This window comes from Dermochelys coriacea, chromosome 2 (assembly GCF_009764565.3).
Source record: "Dermochelys coriacea isolate rDerCor1 chromosome 2, rDerCor1.pri.v4, whole genome shotgun sequence".
NCBI lineage: Eukaryota > Metazoa > Chordata > Testudines > Dermochelyidae > Dermochelys > Dermochelys coriacea.
This window is the reverse complement of record NC_050069.1, coordinates 112278293-112300257: the sequence shown is the minus strand read 5'-3', so window position 1 is coordinate 112300257 and position 21965 is coordinate 112278293. Positions and strand designations below refer to the sequence as shown.

Genomic DNA, 21965 nt, shown 5'->3' with positions numbered 1-21965 from the left:
TATATAAGGCAACACCTCCCTTTTTTTCCTGCCTGTCCTTCCTGAGCAAGCTGTACCCTTCTATACCAACATTCCAGTCATGCCTGTTATCCCACCAAATCTCTGTGATGCCAACTATGTCATAATTAAAAGAAAAGGAGTACTTGTGGCACCTTAGAGACTAAAATTTATTTGAGCATAAGCTTTCGTGAGCTACAGCTCACTCGAAAGCTTATGCTCAAATAAATTTTAGCCTCTAAGGTGCCACAAGTCCTCCTTTTCTTTTTTGCAAATACAGACTAACACAGCTACTACTCTGAAATATTTCATAGTTGTGTTTGTTTGATGTTTTTTTGCAACAGTGTTAGTGTTGACTCGTTTATTTTTTGATCCACTATGACCCCCCCAGGTCCCTTTCTGCAGTATTCATGCAAACATGATGACAGCTAGCAGGAGTACGTGTACAGAAGCAGGGAAATCACACCACTAGCTTGTAGTGTAGACAAAAGCCTAAGGGATAATAAAGGTATGGCATAATTGTAGAGGCAGTGGATAGGGCACTGCACTTGGACCCAGAAGATCTGTTTTCTGTTCCCAGCACTGCCTGTTACTCTGGGCAGTCACGACATTCTCTCTACCGCCTTTTGCCTGTCTCAGGGCTGGTCCATACTTAAAGTTTTGCCTGCATAGTTATATGGGTTCCCAGTGTGAAAAAAATCATAACCCAACATAATGTGCTGGCAAAAGCCCAAATGCAGGCATAGTTATATAGGCAAAAGAACTTTTGCCAGTATAGTTTATTCCGTTCAGGGGACTGGTTTAAACTGCACTGATGTACTTTTTTGCTGCTATGAGTTACATCTCTATTAGGGTGGTTTGCTAGCATAGCTCCACCAGTATATCTATACCGACAGATCCTTTCAAATGTACGCAAGGCCTTGGATTGTGAACGCTTTATGGCAAGGATTGTGCTGTCCTCCCTCTGTGTTTGTACAGCTCCTCGCACAATGGGGCCCTGATCTCAGTTGGAGCAGGCATGTCGACAGTGCGGAGCAAAGAGGGCAATTGCCCAGGGGCCTGGGCAATTTATGAGAGCCTGGGGGCCCCCAGCCACCACGGCTGCTGTGGTAGCGGTGGCAGCAGGGAGCCCCGGGCCCTTTTACATTGCCTGGGTGAGCCACAGGGCCTGCTCTACAGAAGTGGCAGGCTGGGGAAGTCAGTGGCTGCCCCGCTTCTGCAAGGAAATGCCTCCCTTCTACCGCTGGCACCAGTGTCAGGCAGGTAGGGCTGGGTAGGGCCCCAGGGGATGATTGCTCTGTGCTTCCAAGCTTCAGGTGTTTTGCCCCCTAGGACTGTGCTGGGGGGCGGGATCCCTGCTCTGCTCTGGCTGAGCAGGGCTGGTGAGTGTGTGTGGGGGGGTGGCAGGGCATGGGGGAGTGGCTCTGTGGAGGGCTTGGGGGGGGGTGTCCTAGGCTGTGAGGGGGCGGGGGGGCACTGGACATTGGGGAGGTTTGGAATGCTAGGCAGTGGGGGGGGGTTGTTGAGGGGGTGCTGGGCAGTGGGGGAGATCTGTGTGTGTTGGGGCACTGGGCAGTGCGGGGTCTCTGAGAGGTGCTGGGCAATTGTAGTGGGGCTGTGGGCAGGGGGAGTGCTAGGCAGGGATTGTGCTGTGCAGGGCGCTGAGCAATTGTGGGGCTGTGGACAGGGTGGGCACTCGGCATAGCAGGTCTGGGAGAGGCTAGGAATAGGGAGTTGGGGGTGTTGGGGGGGGCTGTGTGATATGGCATGGGCCCACCCCAGGGGAAAGGGGCACGCTGGTAGCACAGGGCTGGGTGGCCCAGTGTGTGCCTGGCGGCTGCTGGTTTGTAAACAATGCCCTAGCGCTGGGCAGAGTGGGGGCTGCTCCCTCCATGCCGTGCCCCGTTGCCCCTGGCCGACCCCTTGCTCCAGGTACCGACCTTCCTGTACCATGCTCCATTGCCCCCATGGGGACCCACAAATATATTTGGCGCCGGGCCCACTAAAGGTTAATCTGGCCCTGGCTCCTGGGCCCGCACGGGGTGGTACTGGTGGCGGCGAAGGCAGCTGGGTGAACACATCCCTTTCTAGGGGGCTCATTGACTATTCTGCCCTGGGGCCCGGAATTGCTGTCAGCAGGCCTGAGTTGGGGTCTCTAAATGCTACTGTCATATTAATAAGTTACTAGGGGGATGCAGTTTAAGCAAAAAAAAAATTTGAGACATTTCTTTATGAAAAAAGAGCAGAGCTCGTTTAATATTATCCCATATATAACATATTTGCCTTGATTTATCAAATACCGCTATACAATTAAATGTATTTGCATTATTTAGCCAGCTCTAAGTAGGAGAGGTATAGAGAGATATAGTGAAAAAGGAGGAAGGTTGGGTGATGGTAAACCAAGCATATTATGCAAAAGAGCCCCTTCTCTGCTACTAATTTTTTTTCCTTCTTTTTTACAAGGCTGTGCTTAGTTTCACAACAGCAAACAACAAAAACTAGCCGATGCAAGTGATCAACGTGCAATTTGGGATAAAACTCCAACCAGCAGAGGAAAAAACAGGAAAGATATTCCCCTTGAAAGAGATTGCTAGTGGTGTCTGAGATTTCCAAATTAAGTCTCTGGTGGTGAAGATATGAGAAAGGTGAAGTAAACAAAATTTCAAAGTCCATTAGAAGAAGAAATGTAATAGACAGGAGCACTAACAGACATGCATAAGTGCATAACATATATATTTATTGCATCAGATTCAAGTATATTATCTAATATGGCACAGAATACAGTACATAAAATGTATGTATTTTTAGCCTTAGCTTTTTCCTCTTACCTTCCAGAGTCAATTGATTTTCTGACCCTTATCTCACACAAGGAGATGAAATGTTGCCTCTTGCCACTTGATCTAAGCACTTACTGTCTTTCCGTTCCAGTGGATGTGTCTACATCACAACAGCTGGCACTCATTGGCATCCTTGGATCTCAGCAGACCATCCAAGGATTGAAAGGGCCAAGGTGTCTGACCATTCTTTCATCCTTAGCAGTGGTCCCTCCAGGACAGGATTGAGACATCTTGGTGGGGCAGAATAGGGAAGCTTGTACTGATGTTAGCTCCCATGCAGCATCTGCTCTGTGGATAGAAAACATCAGACTCTAGACAGCTTCTCATGAGGTATCTGGAACCCAACACACACAAGAAAAAGGAAAACTGCCCTGCAAGTGCACTGCCCTTGCTACTTCTTGAATGCAAGCATTTCATTGGTGACTGCACAGATGGTGAGTTATTCGGCCCAAATGCCACACCTGTCCAACAGCCTTGACTTTCATGTACTTATAGAACATAACAAGGATGAAGCTAGTGAGAGGTTGTAGAGAAATTAAACAGGGTTCTATGGAAATTGCTATTAATTCTATGGAACAGGGAATAAGATAATTTCTTGTATAATTTTTAAAGCACCCAGCAGAATTTAATAGAGAATAGAGTTCTATTGCAAAGATCAAATTCTCTATAGATTGTTTTTAAATTTCTGTAGTATAGTAGTCATTCTCCATTAAATTCTCTGTAGGACTTTTTCATTGGGGTAGTAGCAGAAAAACAAATTACTGAAGGGTGTAATATATATTGGGGGCCCCCTTTACTTTGATTTATACTGCAAAAATCTCCAGATTCCTGGGGCAAGTGGCTGCAATCCTGTTTTCTTCAGATGGAGCTGTACCTGCTTACCATAGGCCTTGAACTAGGTACACATGGAATGCCAAATTGGTGGGAGTACACTCATTTTGCACACTCATGGAATGCCAAAAGCGGTGGTGGTGTTTGCACTGTTTTGCCACCAACACTCAAATTGTGACTAGTTTATATCTGTCATGTAACATTCCTCATCATTTACATCACTGCTGAATCTGGTCCATCATATCCATCGCACCAAATTGGGGCTGCCTGATTTGGAGAAGGACCTTGAACCTGGATCTCCCACATCCTAGACCAGGGGTGGCCAACCTGTGGCTCCGGAACCACATGCAGCTTTTCAGAAGTTAATATGTGGCTCCTTGTATAGACACCGACTCCGGGGCTGGAGCTACAGATGCTAACTTTCCAATGTGCCGGGGGGCGGCTCACTGCTCAACCCCTGGCTCTGCAATAGGCCCTGCCTCAACTCCACTCCTTCCTGCCCCCTTCCCGAGCCTGCCATGCTCTCGCTCCTCCCCCGCTTCCTCTCAGAGCCTCCTGCACACTAGGAAACAGCTGATTGGGATATGCAAGGAGGGAGGGTGAAGCGCTGATTCGGCAGAGCTGCCGGTGGGCGGGAGGCGCTGGGGGTAGGGGGAGCTGATAGGGAGCTGCTGACATATTACTGTGGCTCTTCGGCAACATACATTGGTAAATTCTGGCTCCTTCTCCAGCTCAGGCTGGCTACCCCGTCCAAGACAATCTTGAACCACTGTGCTGTAGTCAGAGAGACTCTCTCTCTCAAACTGTCAATAGGTCTCATTCTTGTTTCACACCTGAACGAAAACAAATTTCAAAACCTCAAAATGTTTTATGAAGCAGAATTGTTTTTTTTCTGGCCAGCCCAACAGAGGAGCATGGTTCATGGCAGTGCCTGGGGAATGGGCAGAAATGTCCTGGCCTGTAGAATATAAATTAGGAATATATATGTATGTTCTCATGGATTTTCCTTGAGAAGAAGCCAGTGGTAGGAACATGGGAAGATGGTCAAATAAAATTCCTGAGAACAATCCACTGAGAGGAGGGTTTTTTGTTGTTGCTTCTAATTGTGGTGAGGAGCAAACACATCCCTCTTTAATTTCCATTGGCAGGGTCTTCAGTGCTGTGTTGGTGCCAGCAAGTGTGCTGTATCTGGTGTCTCCCCCCCTCCCGCCCGCCCCGTTGGTTTTACAGCTATTGCCTCAGCAAATGTCTGTTCTACAGGAAATATATCAGTGCCCCTCTCCCTCCTTTGTTGTCTTTCTCTTCAAAACTCTGCTCTATGTCTTTTGCCCAGCTGCGGCCTTGCCAGAGTATCTTCTACCTGACAAAGGCAGATACCTCTGATAGCTAGGCATGTCTGTAAAGTTGAAACATATGCTTGATTCAGATACCAATGAACTTTAATTTACCTCAATTCATTAGTGATTTTAAAACCACTGCTAACACAAGACAAACTGTAAAATAATTGGAAGTAAATGTTCAAGGGAAAAGATGGGGAGCAGGAAGGAAGAGGAAAGCTACTTGCACCAGGAGACTAAGCTAGGCTTTCATCTTCAGGATGGTCTCTTATTGAACCCTGACAGGAAAGGTCATGAATTTTAAAATGTGTCTCACAGCAGACCATTCTAATCATAAAACTAACGCTATCTGCAGTGCATGTCTGATCATGTGAGACTCAAAACTGACTGAAGAGGGAGACTGACTTTTAAGAGAATGAGGGTTCCTTTCCAGTGCTTTGAATAGGGGAGAAAAGTGTGGAATAAGCAAAACCTCCCCATGTCTGTTGTCATTAAGAATAAAGTAATCAGGTGTTCTGATCATGAACAAACTGTTTTGGGGAGGGCCCAACTAATACTCCTTGTAGATGTTACTAGATGGTGTCCGAGTAGCAGCCTTGTTAGTCTGTATCCGCAAAAAGAAAAGGAGTACTTGGGGCACCTTAGAGACTAACACATTTATTTGAGCATAAGCTTTCGCGAGTTACAGCTCACTTCATTGGATGCATGCAGTGGAAAATACAGTGCAGAGATTTATATATACAGAGAACATGAAACAATGCGTATTGCCATACACACTGAAATGAGTGATCAGGTAAGGTGAGCTATTACCGGCGGGGGGGGGGGGCGTGGCGGGGCAGGGACCTTTTGTAGCCTCATGAGCCACACTATCAGAGGCTCGTTCACGTGAACATCTACCAATGTGATATATGCCATCATGTGCCAGCAATGCCCCTCTGCCATGTACATTGGCCAAACTGGACAGTTTCTACGTAAAAGAATAAATGGACACAAATCAGACGTCAAGAATTATAACATTCAAAAACCAGTTTGAGAATGCTTCAATCTTTCTGGTCACTCGATTACAGACCTAAAAGTGGCAATTCTTCAACAACAAAAAAAACCCCTTCAAAAACAGACTCCAACAAGAGACTGCTGAATTGGAATTAATTTGCAGACTGGATACAATTAACTTAGGCTTGAATAAAGACTGGGAGTGGATGGGTCATTACACAAAGTAAAACTATCCCGCCCCGCACCCCGTTCCTCACACGTTCTTGTCAACTGCTGGAAATGGCCCACCTTGATTATCACTACAAAAGGTCCGTCCGTTCCCCACCCCCCAGTAATAGCTCACCTTACCTGATCACTCTTGTTACAATGTGTATGGTAACACCCATTGTTTCATGTTCTCTGTGTATATAAATCTCCCCACTGTATTTTCCACTGCATGCATCCGATGAAGTGAGCTGTAAGTCACAAAAGCTTATGCTCAGATTTGTTTGTCTCTAAGATGCCACAAATATTCTTTTTCTTTTTACTAGATAGTAAGTTTCCCTCTTCAGAATCATTGAGGTTTTGCTGTGTTCTTACACATTGTTTAGGAAGTGCAACATTTTACAGCTTTACCCCGAGGTTTTGTTTTTAATTTAATTTTTTTACCTTAACAGATTGACTGACTGAATTTGAGTCAGGAAATGAAGAGAGTCACCCTTTAATTATGGCAATCCCCTGAAAAATGTGTTTGCCCATGATTCATGCAGGCTGTTTGGATTTAAGTGGTGTTAGTGTTTTGCCAACATCTTTACAATGCTTTTGAGATGGGGTGATCAGTGGCGTTGGAACGTTTTTAATAGTGGGGATGCTGAAAGCCTTCTTGAACACCTTTGGATGTTCCCATCCAACAGTGGTATAAATTCCAACTCAGATATTTTGGTATTTTGCACTACATTTTCCAGATGTTTCTGGTGTGTATGATATGAGGTAAAATTTTCAAAAGCGCCTATGTGATTAGGCTGCTAAATTTCTAAGTAACTTTTGAAAATAGGACATGTAGGCACTTTTGAAACATTTCCTACAATACAATACATACTCACAGAGCCCCCGGCAAGACAAAAATCATGAAGCACCGTGCAGACAACAGTTCACAGAGCTCAATTAAAGAGTGCAAAAGGCTTCAGAGAAACAAAAATTAATGCAGCCCTCTTTTAAACTGAACTAACTAGGGAACTGGCCAAGCAGATACTGACAGGCATTCACAGAATGACTGACAAGGACCCTGGCACTTTCTGTCCATATTTACACCACAAAGCCTGCCAACATATGATCGGGTGTAAGTGCCTAGAATGTGCATACTAGGAAGCTGATGGCACCTTCAACTACTCTAGGCGAGGAGATATCAGACAGCATCACCCGACAAAGGGAGAGTCTTACTACCTGGGATAATGATGGTAACCCAAATCCCAAGGTCCTTCATCAGTTTTTACACACCCATTAGAATTATTTATATTTCATAATAATTATGTATTTCTCTACCACCTTTACAGTTATACACACCAAAATAGTATCTTCCATTGTTGAAATGTAGCCATCCTTAGGGTGACACATGACAGCACACAGCACCACCACAACAGGTTAAGGCAAATTTTAATTTGAAAAATAAAAAAATCTGTTTATTTTCCTTGGCTGCACTGTAATCCCCTTCCTACTGGTGCTGACTTTTTCACAAAGTCAAAGATGATATTCAAACCGTTACCCACCCTGAACCTCGTTGGGATCATTCCATGTACTTATTTTTCATGTTCATCCACCATGGATATGTCCACTGCAGAGTTAATCCAAGCTGTTGCTTTGGTATTGTCTCTAACCCCTTCTGGTCTATACACAAAAATCTTTTCACCTGAGTTGCGTGGTGCTTGAAATCTGGGCTTGTTGGTTTGGCTGAGGGTATGGCTAAGCCTGGGTGTTATTTTCACTCAGGCTGGTAACCCATTCACTTTGCAGTTGAGGACACAGGCTTTAGTGACACTTGAGTGCTGATTGTCCTCCACTGTCTTCCCACAATTCCCCCATGTGCCCAGAAGGACAGACAAGTTCTCCCACAATTCACTGGAAAAGAATCATAAAACTTGCTGCAGCACAAAGAACCCTAGGAGTTGCCCTAGTGACATATATGGATGAGTCCAGCACCACAGAAGACATAGTAAATATGGGTAGGGCTTTGAAGTGTGACTGCTCACATCTGGGTTAGGCTAACCCTGAGTGCTGATCACCTGAGTTAACTCTGCAGCAAAGACATATCCCATTATCATTCCTCTTGGAAAATTGCTGGGGAGTTTCAAGGAATTCCAGCTCTGAAGAGCCTGCCTCAGACTTAATCATGGTCTGCTGCACCTGTTCTCACAGTTTCACATTTGAACTGTGATTTGCTAGCTGTTGTACCTTTTTGGTAGTATCTTGTGAAATACATGGGTATCACAGGGCATTTCTTTGCACCTCTCCCCTCCCCTTGCCCTCACTTAGTGCTGGTGGGAGCTGTGTGCAAAGTTCTTTGAACAAGGACATCAAAGACCAATTGCAGATCTTAGTTTGAAAAAGACGCTTAGAGCCAAAGATGGACTTAAACTGATAAATTGACTTGAATCTTATCTGGGCTAGTCCCTTCAGAACAAAGCTGAGTTTCACATTTGGGGGTGACATTTGCCTCCTTTGAAAACCTGGAACCAAGTGACTTCCCAACAAAAGGGCCTCTTCCAATGTATAAGAGGTGTTTTGCTTGCTTACAAGAGAATATGCTGTTGTATAGCATACTGCATATAGATTAAGTCTCAAATCTTTTGGGATCCAATGTAAATTATGCCACAAAGAGATTAAGAAAATATACTGTAACACAGCAAGAGAGCAATGAAGAGGCATAATAGGTAAAATGGAAGAAATGTTTTCAGATCAGCCTGAAAACAGGATGAAGAGGAGTTGAGGTATAAATACAGGAAGGCTGTCTAAAATGGTAAGAGATGCAATGGAGAAAATTCTTCACCAGCAATGGAAAGATTTTGTACAGGGACAGTGGTGGAAATGCAGAAGGGATCAGGGAGAAATGAGGCCTAGGAGTGAATCCATGGAGCGTTCCTTTTTAAAAGGAGGTTGCATGTGTCAGTTTTGTACTGAATCCTGGAGTGGAGACCTAGCAGGGTTGTTGATGTGATCATGATGTTGAGAGGGTATTTGAGGCCAAGAGGATGGACAGCGATGTGACATTCATGGTGTCAAAAGGCATAGGCTGTTGAATTATCACTGTATCATGGCAAAAATGGTAGTAAATGTTGCAGATAGGGATAAAGGGCCAGATCCTCAGCTGATGTAAATTGATTGCCAAGGTGCCAAAAAAAGAGGATGGAAGAGAAAACAGAAGGCCAAGACCTGTATCTTGTTAGACACCACAGACAGATCTTGGGACAAAGGTGAAGCCAGTGATAGACAGAGAGAAACTGAGTGGTTTGGTAGGAAGGAACAGAAATGGGTGCATAGTTATGGAAGTGGGTTGCCAGTGGAGGTGAAAGTAAGGCAGTACGGGCTGGTACGGCATACCAGTAAAAAGCGGCCACCTGTAAGGGTCCGTACCGCTGACTTTAAAGCGCTGCTCCTTTTGTGCCCCCTCCCCCGGTCAGCGGCCCTGCCGGGTCCCTACTGGCAAGGCCACAGCAGCACTTTAAGGTTGCTGCTCCTTTTGTGCGCCCCCCCATCGGCCCTATGATGGGGGGGCACAAAAGGGACAATGACGTTAAAGCACTGCCGTGGCAGTGCTTTAAGCAGGGTGCTTTAAAGCACTGCTGTGGCAAAAGGACCCTGCTTAAAGCGCTGCTGCGGCACTGCTTTAATGTCCCTGCCGCTTTTGCCCCCCCCAGCCACTGACCGCAGGGGCAAAAGGAGCAGCTACCCTGGGGCCAGCAATTTTAAAGAGCCCGGGGCTCCGGCTGAGCCCCACGTCCTTTAAATCACCACTGGAGCCCCGGGCGGCGTGGGTAGGCTGGCTGGGGGATACTGACCCCCCCAGCCCACCCCTTCTGTCCGAGGCCTTGCCCCTTCCCCACAGGGGGGGCAAAGCTGTCCCCTGTTATGTACCAGTAAGAGAGACATTTTACTTTTACCCCTGGTTCCAGTCAAAGAGCTGAGCCTCAACATGTAATGCTGGCCTCTCGGCCTCTTTAACTAGATGCTTACATTTATAAGAATCATGTTAAATTAATTAAAGTGGATGCTAGCTTCCTCATCCCCTAAATGTAGTGGTGGGTGTACCTGAGAAGGTCTGGAGGTTCAGTGAAGTTAGAATAGGCACCCTAACATGCAGAGATTACTCCCATTTTTGTTTGTCTGGTTTGTGTTTGCTAGAAGACTTGCCAGATGAGGATTTGCTCAGGCAAGGTATAGTACACCTTCATTTGGATCAGGCTGGAAATACCTGTATCAGGGTATATCTAAAACACTATTTGCAGTAGTTTAGCCTTTCTGTCCTAGCCGAAAGTAGGAAGTGCGGAGCGACATAGAAATAAAAGCAAAAGAAAATGTTTAATCAAAGTTCATACTTAGCTGCAAATTCAAGTTGTGGGATAAAGGTAAGGGTGGTTCTTATTCTAGCCTAATTTATTTTAACCCAGATGGCTGCTTCATATAGTAATTGTACGTGTTTTTATCCCTTATATTGGGATATTATCTAATGGATCAAATAACTGGCCTATCTAGAAGTAGACCCCCAAATGCAAGACAAAAGTTATGGGGCTCAGTACAAAGATAACTAGGGAAAATGTAATGGCCTGTGATATAACAGGTCAGACTAGATCTAATGGTCCTTTCTGCCCTTACACTCTATAAATCTAATCTGTTACCATGCTTCTATCTGTAGTCAACACTACATACCAGATGCTTATAAAAACAAACAAAAAAAAACCCCTCTCGCCTACCCTTGCTCATAATCTACCTAATCATTTGCACAGGCCTCTGCATGGAGAAATTCCTTCCTGAGCATTGTGTGAATTGATTTTATGCTGTAAAGGCTTTATTACCTTTATCATTTTCTGAGCTTTCCTAGCTACAATGTCATTAATGGCCATAAAATAACCCAGTCCCTTATTTTGATCATCGTTGCTTGTTTGTATTTCAGTAGCACCTAGGGGTCCAACAGAGACTGGGACCCTAAGGTGGTAGGGACTGTACATACGTATTCTAAGAGGCAGTGCCTGCCTCAAAGAGCTTAGAAGGGATAAGACAGACAAAGGAATATTATCCCCATTTTAAAGATGAGAAAGTGAGACACAGAGATTAAGTGATTTGCGCAAGGTCGCACAGGCAGTCTATGCAGAATCAGAAATTCAATCCAGATCTCCAGAGTCCATATACAGTGCTTATACCACAATACCTCTTCCAGTCCCACAATAGAATTTAACATGCAACCTACATCTTTGGCTGCATCCCCATAACCTCCCTGAAATGCCATGTGATCAATTTTATCACGCTCAGTCTGGGGTTTCTCCCTGTACTGGTTATTGTTCCCTGATGTAAAGCATACACCACTGTTGCATATGTTCCATCGCTCATCTCCTCCCAGGAGACCAGAAACAATGAATCCACAACTTGGGCACTCTTTACTGGCCTTGATGGGGGGGGAAGGGTTAGGGTTAAGAGGGGACTTAGTGGAGATTGTTGATCTTGAGCTCAGATTGTCACTTAGCCATGTGCAGCATTACCACAGCAGGGGGGTGGCTGCTTCACTGCATATTTCCAGCAACTGAATTATGTCCTATGGTTTCATTGTATCACAGTATTTGCCTTTACTTTACATTAATTTGGAATGTTCAGGGTCTCTAACAACCTGCCACTTCTGCGAACAAGAATTCCACGGCAGTGATTTGATGGCCCTCAGCAGGACGAGTATTTTCTAATTTAATAAATCAATAAATCTATGCAGTGGAAGAGATGCATATTTTTTTCTTCAGGTGAGGGGTTAAGTAGCTGTTAAAAACTGTTCTTGGAAAAGAAACATAAGGGAATCCCTTCAAACCTGGGCTCTTTGGTAACAAAATGCAGCTATAGGGATTTTTAAGCACATACAGTACACATAATATAACTTTTCCAGTCAAAACATTTATCTCTCAGATAGGCCATTTATTCTTTTCTGTGGGTAAGGCTGCTTTGATTACGTAATGACAGCTGTGCGAATATATGGACTGTGGCAATAGGCTGTCAGCCACTTCATTGTCAATTTCTCTTTGTTCTCAGAGAAAGGAAAGGCACAATGGAGAGGGTTTCATCCACATGTCAGACATACGAGGGACAAAAGGATGATGGGAACTGACTGAATGACATGATCCAAGTCACCCCAGAAAGCGCTATATTTTAGCCTTACTTAACAATGGTCTGGTGGTCCGTGGTTGCTCCATTCATAATTCGTTAATAATAATAGTAGTTAAATTACAGTAGAGACTCATCACCTTGATCAATTAATGACAGAAACGAGGACCGAAAGATCTTTTTCACCTAGAAATCTGGCAGTTTTACTGGAGCATTAATCCTTTCCATGTTGGCAGTTTTCCACACTGCCAGTCAAATGAATGCTTAGAGTTTAGTGTTTCCAAACTTTTCCTTGATTGCTTCTCTCTGAAAAATAAAGTAAGTTAACTGGGGCAGGTGGGTCCAGAAATATCTACATTTAATTTTCAGTGTTCCTACTCTTACTGTAATACCTACAGATGACTGCTTACAAAATTTTTGATGTGCTGGCAGTTCCATACATTAAAAATAAATTATTTTGGGTTGAACCAGAACCAATTTTTTTTTTGCAAATTCAAATGTTGAAAAAAATAGTCCTATTTTGACATTTTTGCAATGAAAACTTGCTCTTTTTCAAAATTGCTTTTTGTTTTGAACTTTAATTTATAATAAAAATGTAAATAAAATAAAGGACAAAATCAAAGTGAAACATTTTGAAATGAGATTGATGCATTTTGATTGACCTGATCCAAAGTAATTCTCAGATTTTGGTTCACAGAAATATTCAAGATTTAGATTTTTATTTATTTATTTATTTATTTATTTATGGTCCTGATTTGAGTAAGAAAATTTTTCTCAGTCTCTGAGGACAGCAAAACTTGTAACTTGTAGCTACTATGTAATCGTGTGTTTTCTTATCACTGGCAAATAAGTTGTCTCTGAATACATACGAACTGTTGAATAAGGAGGTAATAATTTTATGTAGTTACTTTTTAGTGCCATCTCACTGTATTGCCAGTAGTTAGAGGACAAGTTTGTTTCTGTGGGCATGCTTTTTAATGTTGTATGAGACCCACTGAATTTGGTTCTCAATGTTTCAGTGACCCAAAGCAAGAAGATTCAGTTCACCAGAGTTCATGGCTCCCAAGTTCCACCTGAAATTTCAAGTTTATGTAAACACAGTGTCTGCTTTAGTGATGTTGAGAATCAGAAACAGAAGGTGCCCCTGACATAGTGTGAGAGAACTTGTACAGCAGATATTCAGAGTAAGTCTAGAAATAAGGGAGAGCTATCAGTCCTCCTGTTTTTGAAGCCAGACATTTACCCACAAATGTAAATAGCAAGTAAACCAAAAGCCAAGAAAATCTTTCTTATATTTCAGTATTAAATATAATGATGTTGACATATTTAAAGGTTCTTTCATGCTCAACGGTTTGTTTTGGGGCTATTGATTCCTGGCTGATTCTCAGATTCCCTGCAACCCCAAGCCCTTATTAGCTGCCAAAAATAATGAACTATTAGAATGAATGTCACAAAGTTCCCACCAGACACCTAATTCCCATAGCATTTTATGGCTTGCCCATATGAGTCAACCTGAGGGATACCTAAGGTAAAATCACCGTACTGCAATCTACCTGTTTTGCCTTGGAATGAGGCAATGTTTTCATTATTCTCTGAAGTCTGTTTTTCAAACATTTTCTTCTCTATCCATCTTCAGCTTTGTCTGTAATGGAGTAGTTCTCTCTTTGGCAATGTGTCTCTGAGAGAGACCACCCTTAAATATGATGCTGAAAAAGAATATGCTATAATTATATACACTATTTACAAGGCCAAAAAGCATAAAGTGAAGGCAACATGAAATAAAAATGTACTATAAAGAAATCATATTAATACAGGTATTTCCTTGTCACTGAAATGTATTAGTCCTAAGATATATCTGACCTCACTTATGCCAGTGTAAAACCCTTGTAACTCCAGTAGCATTACTTCTGATTTACATTGGTATGAGATCAAATACAGTCCCATTATTCAAACTAGTCATAGGTGAGCTCATTTTGCCTAACTTGAAACCCACGTAAACATTGTGGGTTTAAAAGCCTGACTTAAAAACTTAAATATTATTGGGTTTGGATTCTACTTTGGAGAGGATTTAAAGAAAAGGAGCAGAGATTGAGAGGGGAGGAAAAAAATCCACTTAAAATAGCATTAGTCTGTAAATATATTTGATATATGGGCCTGATTCTGTCATCCTTATTCAAGTAAATTCTTAAGTACTTTCAAGACCAGGTTCCGTATCTAGGAGCTAGTATTGCTCAGCTCTAATCATAATAAAAATAATACTGAAAAGCCTTTGAGCTGATAAAGGAATGGCTAGCTATCTGTGAATAACCTACATTCCCCAGTCTAGTAAATTTTGTTTCTACTTTGGGATCTTATAATTCCATTTCCAATCACAAGGTGAACCAGGTTGGAACACCAAGGATAGATTTAGGACATTATGGATTTTTTTCCACATTGGTTGATTAGCGTCAGACATTTTATTTGATTAATGTCTAAAAGCTCTAATTAGCAGTGGCTAATCTTCCCCACAGATGTTTGGTATTGATTTTGCCTCCAGTAAACTAATCTAATTGCCCTCCTTATCAGAGGTTGGGTGGGTATTGAAATAACCAACTTGTTCATGTACCCATGGTTACCATCAAAATACCAGTGGGTAACAGGATAATGCTGTCTGTTAGGTACCTGAAAAAACTAAAATGGGGCATGGAGTTGAGTAAATAGAGAAATCACCACCAAAACTGACCAGGTGGAGAATTGGGGTAAATCCTATTGCACCAGAATTGCTTGCCCTCTTAAGGAAAGAGAATGTCCCCCTCTGTTGCAAAGAAGAGGAGAGGAGATTAAAATAGGAGAGACATGAGAAGAAAAACATATTTCTTAACTGAGCTGCTGTGGAGGAAGAGAGGACAAGGAGAATGTAGTCAGCAGCTATTCATGTATGAAAACATCCTTCTTAGTGAACTGTGTCTGCCTCCCATGGTGGTGCAATGCCACCCCTAAAAAGTGGTGTGAACACTATCAGTAAGAAGACATCTGTCACCACTTCCTTTAATAAAACCTTGTTTTCATAGGCTTTGAAATTGGCTATAAAAATTTGTGGTAGGTTGAAACTTAGCCATAAAAAACAAAACAAGCTGATAAAAAACCTACCTCCCCTTAAAGCAAGATATTTTTCTTAAATAAAATTTGAAGACTCCTGATTTTTGAGTAACACACACATAAAGACATCAGAAATGAGCAATTCAAGATGATTTATTTTGCCTTCCACTAAATAAGAAATGCTTTAGTTTTTAAAGCCACATTTTGGAAGTGATTAGTCCAACAACATGGACATTTGCTGTTTTGCAAAAAAGAATGTCAATGACTGAGTTATAGTGTTGATGAAATGTGTTTTCATTGACAATTTCATAAGGCATTTTAGCTCCTGGTTTTATTAAAGATCAACAGAATTGTTGACACTGCAACAAGTTAGTGTCTCATGTAAGCAGTAGATGTGAGGGTGTCAAATACAAATGATAAGGGAAGACCACAGAAAGGATGCAGTATGCATGGTTTGCAGTAAGCGTATTTACTGCTCTAAAAGCTGTATCAATGTTTAACTCTTAATTAGCTCCACCCATTTTTCTCCAAATACTTCAGTCAATTTGTTACAGGCAATGAGTCATTCAATTTTTCTTAATTCTCTTATTCTTCTCCACCACATTTCTTTAGAGGGTGTTTATTTTAGCAGCCTTGTAGCCTGATCCTGTAAACTTGTATTTACATAACTAGTTCTAATGACTACTCAAATGAGTAGGAGGATGTGGGATCCTTCTGCTTTTTCCTTTTTCTCTGAAAACATAGAGAAATAATTGAACATACAGAAATTGAGCAATTTGTGGCTTTATTCTGTGGATTCTCAGCCTGCCCCCAAAATGTCTCTAGGAACTGTTGCCACCATTAAGTGTAGCACATACCGCAAATACTTTTACTTTTGTTATCACCACAACAGCTCCTCAATGCCTTGTATCAGTTTGCTTAGTGGAGGAGAAAGAATGAGGCTTGCCACTGACATTATGGGCAATATTCAGTAGTATGATTGTTTTTCTCAGGTTGACAGCTAGCACTGAGCCATAGTGTTCTTCAGGCACATATGTGAACTCCATCGGCTATGTCCTGGACCCCGAAAATATTCACTGCTCCACGGATTCACTTAAATAGTCAGGTTAATTTGAGCATACACATACAGTAATTTGAAAAACTGGCACTTGCTTTCTATTGGTTTTCCTTTGATGGGCAATCTGCCAGCTAATGTGTGCCAATAGGGGCGTATTAATTTATTTGTAGTAGCAACCATTATGTGCTAGATACTTTCTTGACATTAAAGAAAGGACAATCCTTGCCTCGAGAAGCTATCTATGGGCAGACCCACAAATAGAAGTTAAGGGAAGAGGAATGACATATATATTACACAAATCAATTAGATTGACTGTAGGCAGCAGGACAGAAGTGGGCCATTAAGAGAGACTTAAATGTGGACAGGGTAGGGAACCTCTGGAGGAGCTCAGGGAGATTGTACCATACATTCAGGCCGTGCAGGAGGAGACATGGAAGCGCATGTGCAAGAAGCTGTCAAATGAATGTCAAGGACAGCAACACTGGTGGGGCGGTGAGGATAGGAGAACATGACACTTGACAAGGGAGGATAAGTAGGAGGGGCAGAGTTATAATGAGCTTTGAAGATGATGGCAGTGGTGGGACAGTGATACAGAATGGAGGAAGTGAAGAAAATGAGGAAGGAAAGATCAGGTCTTTCCTTTTGGCCTTCAGTTTAAGGTGGAAACAAGACATCCAAGAGGGGACATCAGAATGAGGGGCTGGGCTGAGAATGAAGGGCTGGGTGGAAGGAGACAGGTCAGTGGTGAACAGCTGGATATGTAAGTCAATAGGATACACATGCCACTTGAATCTGTGTGAGCAGGTGAGATTGCCAGAAACAGTGTGTAAAATGAAAGGAGCAAAAGCCCTGGACAGAGCCATGGGGGAACCTCACACAAACAGTGATAGAAGCAGGCCCTTTCACAGTGGAGCACTTAAACACGCCTACGGAACCACTTAGAAAGAGAGGGATGGTTCTACTGGCATCTCCTGTTTGGAGGTTTGGGAAGGTCTCTGACTGGTAAAATCTTTCAAAAGGTGGTGATAGTGTGTGTGTGTGTGTGGGGGGGGGGTATTAAGAGCCTCACAGAGTTAATCATGTTTGATGTTAAGCCAGGAAACCTGCCATGAAACCCAGAGCAGTGAATGTGGTCAGTCATCTCTATGGCTATTCCTCCCACCTTCCCTCTCCCACCATCATTTTCATCATGTTTGACATTTTGGGGGCTACTTTGTTCCAGCCTAGTGGCCTTGGGCAGGGAGCTGAGAAGATAAGGGATTTTGCTGGGATTTGAAAACACGTGCACAAGTCAAAAAATGTGAAAATCATGGAACTGATGCATTGGCGGTGGCAGCCGTGTTAGAGTTTGAGGTGCCACTTGCTGTGAAGGCACTGGGGCAAAAGGAAATACATACTGTATAAAACTCCTTTGGTCACACAGGATCTCTGGAGATAGGCAGGCAGCCGATAGACACACCAAGTGAATGGCAACCTGTTCTCGATGCACATATGTCATTATTCAGCTTTTAAACAAACTTGCTCCATGACACTGTGTAGAAAGAGCCACTGCTGGTGTGAGGGGGGAGAGAGACTGGGGACCAGGGAAGAGAATTAGGGTCAGAGGAAGCAGAGACAGGCACGCATAGGGTGCAGAGAGAATCAGGTCCAGAAGAGGCAGCAGTGGGCTGGAGGAGGCAAAGAAAGATGTGGCTGGAGAGCCTTGAGAGTGAGAACCTAAGGGCAGCTGGTGGGAGCCAGGACCATGTGAATAAGAAGTAAGAGCCATATGAGGCAAATATGCAATAACAATGCAGAGGAAATGGAATTTATTTGCATTAGGTGTGGGTGGCCATATTCCCTATGCTCTTGTCTTCCCTTGGATCTGGCAGTTAAGAGTGGTGAGGCAACCCCAACCAATGAAGGTAAATTCAGCAACCTGGGTATTGTTATGACCTATTGTGAACTTTCATTTCCTGCCTTACTTTGGCTGGAGTGGGATGGGAGCTGGTGGAAGCAGGATTTTCCTATGAAGGCTGTTTGCTATACAATAATAGCACAGTCAATAAAAAGGGTGTGTGGGAGGAGGGGAAATCTTGAAAAGAAGTCTCTTAATTATTTTGTGCCCCTTCCCCTCCCAAGCTAATCAGTGTTTTACTGAGAACCACATTGTTTCCTTATGTGGTCTGATAGGGCTTTTGTTTACTTTACACCAGACAGGTTAGGTAGAGAATAAGTTGAGTGGTGTAGTCAGTTTTGAGTTACACAAGAAATACATCCCAGACTACCTCAGATATTTGTAAATTTTCATGCATGTCATTCTTAGATCGAAAGCTCTTCAGGACAGGAACTGGGTCTACCTCTGTTTTTGTGCAACAGAACTCCTGACTCTGAGCAGGGGCTCTGGGTGCTTCCATGATATAAAGAAATAATAATAGTTCTTATGAGAGAGGCACTTGGAGCCTGACGCTGAGCACCTGCAACTCCCACCATATTACTATTGATAATTATTTGTACTGCTGCAGGACCCTACATAGCCAGCTTCAGCATTTCTGGCCAGCCTTTAAATGAATTTTTACAATACCCTTACCTCTTCCTGCCCCTGCCCTGCCTCTTCCCCGCCCTGTTCTGCTCTCTCCTCCAAGTGCGCTGCACCCTCGCTCCTCTCCCCTCCCCTCCTGAAGCTGTGAAACATCTGATCCGTGGCAGGCGCTGAGATGGAGAAGGAGGCGCTGATTGGCAGGGTCCGCCAGCAGGCAGGAGATGCTGGTAGGGGGGAGTATCGGTAGGGGGGTTCCTCCTTGCCCCTCCCCCCCACCTCCCTATGCTTGCCTCCCTGTTTGCCTGCTCACCCTACTCACCCACCTGCCTAACCTCCCTGCCCACGGTGCCCCCCAAAGCGCAGGGCTGGGGGAAGGTCGCCCCGATTCACCATACCTAATGGATGGCTCTGGATAGGCCATTAGAGTTAATGGAAAGACATTGAGACAGGTGGGGATTTCACCACTTGGAATATCTACAGTGACTGAAGGAAAAACAAAACTATAACAAAACTTTTCCCTCTGAAAATGGAAGAGGTTTGAAGTGAAGAAACTGAGGGAAAGCCTCTAAGTGGGAAGCTGTCTGTGAAATGCTGGGCCCCTCCTATAGCTAGGGAGCATGCTGGGAAACTGTGCAAAGGCAAGAGGTAACTTGTATTAGGAAGGGATTTTTATCTAATACAGACACGTACAGCCCAAGGTTCTATTTATTTATTGACTCTATAACTTGTATGCGTTTGCACAACTGAGAGATGTTTGGGGTAAAAATCAACAAAAGGTTTATTTAATAGAAAAAACACAGATTCAAAAATAAAACCATAAGGGGAAGCAAACTGTGTAGAGTGCGTGTGCCAAAGTGAACTGATAACTTGGGGACTGGTTTCACACCTCCGGGGGGGTGACAAACAAGAATGGGAATGGTCCAAATACCTGGCAATTAAGAACTTGGGGAGAAAGGATTTGGGGAGACCCAGGACTGGAAGGGCTGTTGGTGTCACCCTGCAAGGAGTAACTAGGCTGGTGAGAGCCATGTTGAGACCTTATACTTGTGGGCTGGCTACTGGTGTCAGGAGTCTGGACCACAGCTGCATGGCATGCCAAAGTTTTACAAGGCGGGCAATGACCTGTCTGGGTGATCCCCAAAATGTCACACCTTCTTCTATCGCATCCCCTACTTGCAGAACGTCCTTCCTGAAGTGACCTGTGAATGCGCTACCCCCTTCCACATTCAAATTCTTCCTAAAGGCTCACTTCAGCTGGAATTCTTATAGGAAACTGGCTGATAATAGCTAGATTGTGGAACTTGAAGCTATTCTATATAACTATCCCACCCTGCACCAAAAAAAAATCATTTAGTAGTTATATTGGTGTGGACTATTGTCACCTAACCATAAATTGAACCATTTTAATAGACCAGTAAAGTTATAAAGCATCACATTCCCTCTAGTGTGGACACATTTAGATCAGTATAAAGGTGCCTTATACCGGTATAGCTACGGAAGGGGAATAATCTATACTGATAGGAAATTGCTTTATATTGGTATAATTGTGGCCACACTACTGGTGTAGCTATTGGTACCAATTCACACCTAACTGAAATGGTTATTGCAGCATAAAAACCATGTGTAGAGCAGGTCTCAGGTCTTTGGACCAGGGAGCTGCATTCTTTTGTGCTTGGAAAGTGCCTTACACGTTGTAGGAACTACCAGACCTGAATAACAACAACAGGTCATTCCAGGAGACTTTTGCGACAGATATGACAATTTCCTGCAATATCCTGGATATACCTTACTGAATTAAGTTTAAGTATCTTAGTAGTTCATTGTTTTAAAAATATTTGTGCAAATATTTATGTATTCTTATGGGATTGTATGTGATGTCTCTAGGAAGCAGACATGACTAATTTAAAGCCTGGGAAATGTTGTGAGCTTCAAAGGACTATCTGAAACAATGTGCCAGACAAGAAAAATCTATTAAAGTTAAGTGACAGCTGGGGAAGCCAGAAGCCTAAGAATGGATGCCCTTGCTGGACCATTGAGGGGGAATACAGGTGCAGTTGCCATGAACTGTGATGACTGCTTCCTCATCTAGTGCAGACGTGGCTTCTTGCTCTTGGCCACAAAGCGAGCCAAAGGCACAAATCTTTTGGGAAAAGTACAAAAGAAAAAGAAAAAACAAAACCCTGCCCAGAGAAGGCTTTGGTATATCGTCCCTACTTCCATCTCCTGTTTCCTCAGACATTCATTCATTTGTTCCTGTAAAAGACACAGAAGAGGGAAAAAAACACATGAACTATTACTGTGAAAATAGATGTATTAAACTCCTCAATCCAAAGGAACATATGGCAAAAGGGGACGAAATGGGTCCCCTTCCAAAAGGCCAGTATTTGACTATACCTCAGAAGGAAATAGCATGCCAGCTGCTGCTATAACATTGTAGGGAAAACCATTGTACAAGATGGAGGGGGAAAAAATTAATGGAGCGCCCCTTAAAAAAATGGAATTGCCTATAGGAGAGAAAAATGGCCACATCTTTTGCCAGACTGAAAAGAAAGTAGCTTCTATTATTGCTATGTGGGAGGACTGAATTCTTGTTTTTTTGCTTGTTTCCATAGTCCCGAGGCAGGAAGGGCTGAGTTCAATGTAGTTGAGAGTCATCTTGTCCCGCTTTTATGCAAGGAGCAGCCTTGTACACTACTTTGTATTTTCATTAAGACTTTCATTCCAAGGATCTCAAAGTACTTCACAAACATTATTTAACACTTGTGACACCCATATAAGGTCAGCAATCTTGTTATCTCAGTTTCACAGATAGGGTACATGAATTGCCCAAGGTAAAGCAGATCTTTAAACAGACCCAGAAGTCCTAGCTCTCAGTCCTGTATTTCAGACTCTATACAACATTCACTCTTTTGATGGTCAGGCTTCCTGCTGTACAACGTTTTAGAGAGAGCGAGAGAGAGAGAGAGTGCCTGAAGTAAAACGTC

General features: G+C 43.2%; 1 long non-coding RNA gene across 1 annotated transcript in view; it reads left to right on the top strand.

The window, feature by feature from the left end:
- Positions 1–2952, top strand: part of LOC119851676 — an 80447-nt gene extending 77495 nt beyond the window's left edge. The window contains exon 6 of the long non-coding RNA XR_005291327.2: positions 2461–2952. This is a non-coding gene — a long non-coding RNA (uncharacterized LOC119851676). The remainder of the gene's footprint in view (positions 1–2460) is intronic.
- The last annotated feature ends 19013 nt before the right edge of the window (positions 2953–21965 follow it).